Source organism: Penaeus chinensis, chromosome 25, assembly GCF_019202785.1.
Source record: "Penaeus chinensis breed Huanghai No. 1 chromosome 25, ASM1920278v2, whole genome shotgun sequence".
Taxonomy (NCBI): Eukaryota; Metazoa; Arthropoda; class Malacostraca; order Decapoda; family Penaeidae; genus Penaeus; species Penaeus chinensis.
The window spans coordinates 1,379,084-1,389,083 of record NC_061843.1 but is presented as its reverse complement, the minus strand read 5'-3'; the positions used below and the strand labels follow the sequence as shown (position 1 = coordinate 1,389,083).

The 10,000-nt window shown below is 42.0% G+C and overlaps 1 protein-coding gene across 1 annotated transcript in view; it reads left to right on the top strand.

The window, feature by feature from the left end:
* LOC125038523 (adenosine deaminase-like) overlaps positions 1–10,000 on the top strand; it is a 45,735-nt gene that overhangs the window by 978 nt on the left and 34,757 nt on the right.

The following is a 10,000-nucleotide window of genomic DNA, read 5'->3' as shown; positions in this document are numbered from 1 at the left end:
AGGAGACAGAAGAGAGAGGAGAGAGGAGACAGAAGAGAGAGAAGAGAGGAGAGAGGAGAGAGGAGAGAGGAGAGAGGAGAGAGGAGAGAGGAGAGAGGAGAGAGGAGAGAGGAGAGAGGAGAGAGGAGAGAGGAGAGAGGAGAGAGGAGAGAGGAGAGAGGAGAGGAGAGGAGAGGAGAGGAGAGGAGAGAGAGAGAGAGAGAGAAGAGAGAAGAAGAGAGAAGAAGAGAGAAGAAGAGAGAGAAGAGAGAAGAAGAGAGACGAAAGAGAGACGAAAGAAAATGATTCAGCCTTCATTGGTGAAACAGAAGAAGAAGAGGGGGAAGGAGGAGGAGGAGGAAGCGAAGGGAAGAGAGGAGGAATGAAGGGAGGTGGCGTATTCGTTCCCGGAAAGAATCAGAGGAGGGGCATTCCCCGCCGTGCCCCATCTCCTCGCCCGGTCGCGTAGCCCTGCCCCTCTGCTACTTGTTGCTGGTAAATGTTGCACGAGGGTCAGCAACACGTATTTTTTTTTTTTTTTTTTTTTATTTTAGACGTGGAATGAAGAACATAATGTGTCATTCCTTCTTATGTATTATGCGAATCATATGTTTCGTTAATTGTTTTGCATGTATTGATTTGTATATAATTGATAAGAGGAGAGTACGTGAATTGAAAGATGAATGTGATTTGAGTAATGAATGTTAAAAATAGCAGTGATATCATGTTAATTGTGATACAGCAGCCGCAGTTGTGGATGTCGGTATGTCTTGTGGTTTTACTGCTTTTGCCATCTAAATAATTACTACTTGTGATTGTGTTTGTGTTCTTTATTTCTCTGAGGGTTGTCTTTCATCATAAATTTTGTTGCTGTTAATTTTAGCATACTAAAATATAATTGCATTCATTACCAGGCGTTCAATTATCAAACGCCCTAATTAGCTTCGTTAATAAAGAAAATAATTTGCCACTACATTATTCTCCATCATTATCATAGTTTTATTTATTTGTTTATTTACTTACTTACTTACTTACTTGCTTATTTACTTATTTACTTTCTTTCTCTTTCTTTCTTTCTTTCTTTCTTTCTTTCTTTCTTTCTTTCTTTCTTTCTTTTTTTCTTTCTTTCTTTCTTTCTTTCTTTCTTTCTTTCTTTCTTTCTTTCTTTCTTTCTTTCTTTCTTTCTTTCTTTCTTTCTTTCTTTCTTACTTACTTACTTACTTACTTACTTACTTACTTACTGACTTACTTACTTACTTACTTACTTACTTACTTACTTATTTATTATTATTCTTTTTGCAGGGGAGACTAATTCTTTTAATGCCAAGCTGGGATTTTCCATCTATGAACTGCAACTGGTTCTCGGGTGTCATTCCTTTACCAATTTCTTCTATGTCTCTTTCGCATTCCTTTCGTCTTCGGATTTCCCAGCGCTGGTTATTTTACATTATTTTTATAAGTGTTGTTGTTGTTGTTGTTGTTGTTCGTCTTCTTTGTTGCTATCATCTTATTTTTCTTCTTCTTCCTCATCTTTTTCGTCATCTTCATCCATATTTTCACCTCGCATCTTCATTTTTTTCCCCCTTCATCTTCGTCTTCTTCTCCTCCTCCTCCTCTTTCTCACCATCATCTTCGCATTCGTCTTCATCTTATGTGTTTTCTAAGATTTCCGTTATTTAAGTTGCTTGTCTATGTAAGATCTATTTTTTTTTTTTTTTTTTTTTTTTTGATGCAAGAACTGACGTGATTACTTTTTTGCGCTTGTCATTGTACGTAATTTTGCCTTTGTTATCTCTAATGACATGTGCTTGTGTTTTTCGTTTGCGATGATGCTTGCGTGAGTGTCTGTTTGTCGGTGTTTTTTCGTTTGTATGTCTGTCAGTATGCCTTTGTTAGTGTCTGTTTGTCGGTGTTTGTCGGTGTTTTCGTTTGTATGTCTGTCAGTATGCCTTTGTTAGTGTGTGTTTGTCGGTGTGTCTTCGTTTGTATGTCTGTTCAGTATGCCTTTGTTAGTGTGTTTGTCGGTGTCTTCGTTTGTATGTCTGTCAGTATGCCTTTGTTAGTGTGTGCTTGTTGTGTGTCTTCGTTTGTATGTCTGTTCAGTATGCCTTTGTTAGTGTGTTTGTCGGTGTCTTCGTTTGTATGTCTGTCAGTATGCCTTTGTTAGTGTGTGCTTGTTGTGTGTCTTCGTTTGTATGTCTGTCAGTATGCCTTTGTTAGTGTGTTTATCGGTGTCTTCGTTTGTATGTCTGTTAGTATGCCTTTGTTAGTGTGTGTGTTAATATGCCTTCGTCAATATACTTTTTTCAGTATGTGTTGTCAGTATGCCTTCGTCAGTATTTGTTTCTGTGCCTTCGTCATTAGGCATTCTTTGTGTGTCTTTTTTGGTATGTGTTTGTAGGTATGCCTTCGTTAGTATGTTTGTTAATATGCCTTCGTCAATATACTTTTTCAGTATGTGTTGTCAGTATGCCTTCGTCAGTAGTTGTTTCTGTGCCTTCGCCATTAGACATTCTTAGTATGTGTTCGTCTGTATTTGTTACTATGCCTTCGTTAGTATGCGTTTTAAGATGCTTTGTCATTATGTGTTTTTCGTATGCCTTCGTCAGTGTGCGTCTGTCAGTATGCCTTTATTAGTGTGTCTTCGTCAGCATGCGTTCTTTGTATGCCTTTGCCAGTATTTCTTACTATGTTACAGTGTGCATCTGTCAGCATGCCTTTATTTATGTGTCTCCGTCAGTATGCCTTAGCATCCCTTCGGCAATATGGCCTGGGCATTGCTTGCATTTTTGTGGCCGTACGCACATCCCCGAGACGTGAAAGGGCAGAAGGGCATAGTAGCCGAGCGTGGGCGGTAGTGCTGTGTAGGCGAGGGTGCGTGGGTGGTAGCGGCGTGTGTGTGTGTGTGTGTGTGTGTGTGGGCGGCAGGACAGGACAGCGGGGACGTGTTAGAAAGGAGTGGTTGTGGGGTAATAGTTTTTTTTCTTTTTGTGGGTAATGCTGGGTGACAAATGTTGGATGATGGTCAGGGTGGGTGGTGTGGTTGTGTGGTGGTTGTGTGGTTGTGTGGTTGTGGTGGTGATGGCGTAGTTGTGTTAACGGTGATGATGATGACGATGACGATGACGATGACGATGACGATGACGATGACGATGCCGATGACGATGATGGTGATAATAAGGTTTACGGTAATGGTGATGAAGGGAACAATAACGATGATAGTGATGACGATAATGTTTACAGTGATGATGAAGATGATGCATGTCTTTGTGAGGGAGACAGCGTGGGAAGGGGGGCGGGGGCCGATTACTGAATGGGTGATAATTAACTGAGGGGGGAGGGGAGGGAGGGGGGAGGGGAGGGAAGTTGAAGGCAGGGTAGACGAGAAGTTATGCATGGAAGAAGTGCTTCAGTATTCATGGCACTCCCGCGGGTGTAGATTTTTTTTCAGTATTTTTAAAACAGAGTTGTTACCAGGCTATAGATAGTTTGTTTTTTAACTGTTGTGTCGTTTTTCATCTAGTATGCTGTAGTGTGTTAGAGTTTGAGATAAAAAAAAAAAGTGTTGTTAAAGTTTATGACTATTTTTAAAGACTGGATTCTTTTTCCAGTATTGTTAAAGGTTGTGGATTTTTTTTTCAGTGTTGTCAAATCTTATGGATATTTATGTATATGAAATTTGTGGACATATTAGTATTACAAAATCATAGGCCTATAACTAGAGCCGGTAATTGTATTTAGACTCCCACGAAAGGAATGCCAGACGTAAAGTAAAGTTTTTATTAGAAGTAATGATTGGTAGGGAAGAAATGGGAACTTATATTTTGCGTTAGACCCAGCGTGAGACTAGGATTCTGAACTAAAACTAATCCACTTGTGATAGATATAAATGGGTTAAACTGAGTACATTAGGGTTTGCCAGTGGTAACAAAATAGTGCCGGATACATGGGGGGGGGGGGGGGAGCTTCTGTTATTGTATGTGTTTCCCGATTTATTTTACGCAGTCACATGTTAAAGAACGCGTATTATGACTATGCCAAATGTGATGACGTTGTTTTCGAGTGTGATATACGCTTTTGGAATAAAAATATACAATAGCAGATAACCACACAAACACCAAGGCTATTTCACACAGAAGACCAGTGTGTTGCAAAGGCTCCCATTCACATATTTTCTTGCATACTGAGCCATGAATGTCCATTCTTGAGCGCGTAGATTTGCTTATGCTCAGCCTTGCGTAAACAAGCAGGCACGGATGAGTATAAAAGCATCGTCAAATGCATGAAATAAAAAAATAAAAAAATGAACAAACATCCATTGCTATAATTAACAATAAACCGCGACGTTTCGAGAGAGACGAGACTCCTCATCAGGTGGTATTAGCGAAATGGACATTCACACACTTTACTGTCTCGCTGTTGTCTGCCTGTTTGTGTTCACGAGGATAGTCTGTCCGTCCTCAGGTCCGCCCACAAGGGAACACAGTCGCTTGAGTGCGAGGAAAATTATACTTTTTAAGACACTGGTGCACGCGAAGACACTCGATTATAGTAATATAAAACTAAATCTTGTATTATAAATTTATGTAGATGCTGAGTGAGGCCACAGATTTCATGACGAATGTACCACTGATTTCTAACTGACAGTTTGAGATGATTGTATCGGGTCAAAGTATTCAAAAGACCTACGGAAAAGTTCTAGAATTTCTGTTTGGGTTACCAAGGGTGGCCTGAATTCGTGGGCGGGTCTTTATCTGTGAAACATAAACACCGGGATGCGATTGGAACGGCCGCACGTACGCACGCACGCACTCACGCCCAGCGATGAGTCAACATCCCATCTCCTTACCTGCTCCTTCCCCCTCCTTCCCCCTCCTCCCCCTCCTCCCCCTCCTCCCTCTCCTCCCTCTCCTCCCTCTCCTCAACCTCCTCCCCCCTCCTCCCCTGTCCTCTCCCCTCCTCCCCTGTCCTCTCCTGTCCTCTCCTGTCCCCCCTCTCCTCTCCGCAGCCTCCTTCCTTCCCTCCCCTTCCTCGCCCGCGTCTTTTCGCCCCTCCCCTCCCTCTTCAGCCGCCTTGGTCCCCGCCCTCTTCTCAGTCTGTCACCTTCCCTCTCTGTCCCCTCCCTCCCTTCTCTGTCTGTTCCCGCCCCCCTCTTCCCTCCTCCTCTTCTCTCTCTGTCCCCTCCTCCTTTTCCCTCTCTGTCTAATCCCTCTCATGCCTCTCTTCCCTCTCGGTCCTCCTCCCCCTCTTCTTCTCCCCCTTATTCCCTCTCTTCCCCCTCCCCCTCCCCCTCCCCTCCTCCTCTTCGATCTATCCCCCCTCCCTCTCTTCCCACTCTTCTCCTCTTCCTCTCTCTCTCTCTCCCCTTCCTCCTCTTTCCTCTCTGCCCCCTCCCCCTTCCCCCTCCTACTCGTCCTTTCACCTCATTGCGTATCGGCCTTTCGTTTATCGTTGTCTTTGTTCTTTATTTACGCTTTTCTCTCTTCTACTTTGTACCTATTAATTTCCTTTCCCTCTATGTATGTATCGCTCCTTCCTCTCGCTCTCTCTGTCTCCTCCCATCCGTTATCCGTGATTTTTGTCTGCCTCTCTCTCTCTCTCTCTCTCTCTCTCTCTCTCTCTCTCTCTCTCTCTCTCTCTCTCTCTCTCTCTCTCTCTCTCTCTCTCTCTCTTCCACTCGTTCCGTTTTCTTTTCGGTTCTTGTTCCCAGTTTCTTTTCGTTTTTTTTCCCTTCTGTTTTTTATTTGTATTTGTCTTGTATTTTTAACCCCAGTCTCTATTTTCCCTTCTTTTAGTTTTGTTTTCTCTGTTTTTTGTTTGTTTTTTATTTTATCACACTTACTCTTTTGCTATTCATTTATTATCGACATTCTTTTTAAAAAATGCTTTTCTTATCCTTATATGTTTTATTCACCTGTCTCGTACCCTTTTTTATTTACTTTTTTAATTTGTCTTGTTTCATTCTTTTCCTGTCCTCCCTTTCCCTTTTCTTTTCTTTTTTAATTTCTTCCAAGTTATACTTCATTTTCATTCCCTCCTTTCCATTATTTCTACCACAAATAGTCAACAAGACATCTTATCAAAACGCTCCCTTGGACAGGAATGACAGAGAAAGCCGGCGGGTGTTACTGGCTTACCTTTTCTCCTCTTTGCTTTCCTTTTGTTTTTCCCTTTTCCCTGCTTACGTTGTTTATTGATTTTTCTTCTTCTTCCTCTTGTCCTTTGTTGTCTCCTCCTCTTTTGCGATGTTTTATTTTTTTATTTTAGGGACCTCACTGGCCAAAGAATGTGGTGTTTATTTGGTATGGCAGAATGTTGGAGTTTATGGGGACTTTATGGGAGTATTGGGGGTTGGCGAGTGGGCGTGGGCGTGAGATGTGGGAGAGGGTGTGAGATGAGTGAGAGTAGGCGTGAGGGAGTGGGAATGGGCGTGAGAGGAGTGGGAGTGGGTGTGAGATGAGTGGGAGTGGGCGTGAAGGAGTGGGAATGGGCGTGAGAGGAGTGGGAGTGGGCGTGAGGGTGTGGCAATGGGCGCGAGATCAGTGGGAGTGAGGTGAATGTGAGTTGTTGTGAGGGAGGGGGGGGGGTGTAGTGATAATGGGGGTGGGACGGGAGTGGGGAATAGAATAAGAGTGTGGGGGGGGGGGTAGGAGAGGTAGGAGAGGGAGAAGGAATGGGAGTCGGAGTAGGCCTGCTATCTCAGCGCTTCGTGTTAGGAAAGACAAATATGCGAAACGAATTTTGCTGCGTTTTGCTGCTTATCTCCCTTATCTTTGCGATAATTCTAATGGGATTTCGTTCCTGTCATGGCGTTTCCTGAACCAGCTAACGACCCCCAAGTACCACAGCTCTTGTTATCGACTCGTTTTTGCTCAGAATGACGATCTGGCTCCAGCGACTTGGGGGTATCGGACCCGCTATCTGTATGCGGATGCTGTGGCCATGAAACGGCCTTCCTTAATCTTCCTTTTGACTGCGCATACCTGGCCTTCCATCTCTCTCTCGCTCTCTCTCTCTCTCTGGCTTTCTCTCGTCGTCTCTCTCTCTCTCAAGTGTCACTATACTGGATACCCTCTCATATAGGAATATTACTATGTGACAGGGTTGATCAATTAGCCAGGTTAGCACTTTCTCATGAAGATCCATATTATGTAATACCACTATCTCTCAATCAAATGAAAAAACGAGTTATCAACTGTCCTAGAGATTATGAGGGTCAGGTATTGACCTCTGAAATGATGAAAAAAGACGGACATGGTACTATCTGGCATTACGCGAGTATTGCTGGGACATCAAATTTAGACAAACCCTATAAAATCTATCACGGACTGTCTAGGAGACAACAGGTTACATTAACTAGGCTACGCATAGGATATCAGTACACTATGCAATATGTACAGGTTGCAGTTTTGGATGCAAAACCTGTTTCATATCACCACTGCAAACTGTGCAAGGCACCCAAGTCGCATAATCTCACTCATTACTTACTCTGTTGCATAAAGACTGCATCCTATCGATCAAGTAGTACTGTTCACAGATTAGCACTTGTTGATTATATTAACTTTATTATAGACACTGGTCTTGTCTTTGACATGATTAGTGATATAAACGGTTTTTTACCAGCCAGACGATATTTTAATACAGTGATAATAGCACAGCCCCTCAGGCATGTATGTAACACTAATGTTTGACTGATGGCCCTCTTAAAAAATAGAAGCACAGTCAGTTTGGATAGATGCTTTGGTATCTTACCCTGGCTTTTTGCAGGGCATGTACACTGTTCTGTAAATAAATGTTATCAAATTAAATCTCTCTCTCTCTCTCTCTCTCTCTCTCTCTCTCTCTCTCTCTCTCTCTCTCTCTCTCTCTCTCTCTCTCTCTCTCTCTCTCTCTCTCTCTCTCTCTCTCTCTCTCTCTCTCTCTCTCTCTCTCTCTCTCTCTCTCTCTCTCTCTCTCTCTCTCTCTCTCTCTCTCTCTCTCTCTCTCTCTCTCTCTGGCTTTCTCTCGTCGTCTCTCTCCTTAATTCTGGCATGTTGGGTGTTTCATTGTCTTTCGGTCTTTCTCTGTTTTTCTGATTTTCTGTCTGTCTGTCTGTTTGTATGTCTGTCTCTGTCTCTGTCTCTGTCTCTGTCTCTATCTCTATCTCTATCTCTATCTCTATCTCTGTCTCTGTCTCTGTCTCTATCTCTATCTCTATCTCTATCTCTATCTCTATCTCTATCTCTATCTCTATCTCTATCTCTATCTCTATCTCTGTCTCTGTCTCTGTCTCTCTGTCTCTCTGTCTCTCTGTCTGTCTCTCTGTCTCTCTGTCTCTCTCTGTCTCTCTGTCTCTCTGTCTCGCTGTCTCTCTGTCTCTCTGTCTCTCTGTCTCTCTCTGTCTCTCTCTGTCTCTCTCTGTCTCTCTCTGTCTCTCTCTGTCTCTCTCTGTCTCTCTCTGTCTCTCTCTCTCTCTCTCTCTCTCTCTCTCTCTCTCTCTCTCTCTCTCTCTCTCTCTCTCTCTCTCTCTCTCTCTCTCACACACACACACACACACACACACACACACACACACACACACACACACACACACACACACACACACACACACACACACACACACACACACTTTTTGTTCGAGGAAGAAAACCTAATGATGACTCTGAATGTTTTTAATGAAGTGTGAATAGGCTATGTTAAGAGGAGAAGGGAAGGGGGAGGGGGTAGAAGCGAAGGAGAGGAGAAAGTGAAGAATAGAAAAGAGGAATAGGAGGAGAAAGGAAAAGCGAAGGAGATGAGCCGAGGGGATGGGAAAGGGAAGGTTGGGAATTGGAATAATAATAATAATGAGATGAATAGGAGAAGGAATGGGAAGAGGAATAGGAATATAAATAAGAAAAGGGAGACGGAGAAGGAGAAAGAGAAAAGGGGAGAGAGAAATGGAGAAATTACAGGAGGAGTAGTAATACATCTTGATAAAGGGGACATAATCAAAAATAAGAAAAGAATAATATACACGTGTCAAATCTCCCACAGCAATATTAATGAATAAATAAAAGGAATAACAAGAAAACAAGGAAGTTTACCACCACCACAACAACAGAGCGAGTGAGGCGGGGTGTGTGACTAATTCCCCAAGACTACTGAACGATAAAGGTCATTATTCCCGATTCTCCGGTCGGTGTATGACCCTTAGCATCATCCAAGCAAACTTCGCGCGAAAGCAACCGAAGAATTGTATGAAATTCGATCTTAAAAAAATAAATAGATAAAAAATAAAAAAAATAGACGCTTCTTATATTCTTGGCAGTTATGTTTTACCGCGAGATATATGTCGGACATTAAGATATTCTGAGCCATGGGAGAGGATACGATTTTTGAACAGCGTTCGGAAATGCTGCAAAGTTGGAATTTATGTCTTTCTGAAACCGCTTCGAGAACACATGACATTTAATTTGTGGATATGATGTCAGTTTGCGTAGTTGAGGTATTTATGTTTTTATCGTTAGGCTTTTATTATTTATTAGGGGATATGTGAAAGATAACTGAGATATTTGAAATAGACCTGGAGATATTCGGTAGTTTAAGTGTTACGTGAGCAGGGTGGTTTGTTTATAGTTTTAACTGAGTTTTTAAGCACCCACATGTTACTCTACCATGTTTTTTTTAAAAGTAACAAGTGTAAACTTTATGAAAAAAAATCTGGTAACATTTTTTTTTATAAAATAATAACAACCAACGTAAAATGTACGAAAAAGAATACTGTTACATTTTAAAAAATAATAACCAACCAATTTAAGATTTAAAAAAAAAAAAAAAATACACTTCAATTTACAAAAAAAATAAATAACCGATTTAAGATTTATTACTAAAACAAAAACTTTCTCTGAAAAAAAGTATACCTGTCTGACTGCAGGAGGAAGATTCAAAAGACCCGACTATTGCAGAGTCAGTGTGAGAGGACCCGAGTCGCCTCCCTGTCCCGGCGTGTGTATTGTTGACGCTCATACATTCTTAGTATTGTTAACCCGAAGCTGCGTTA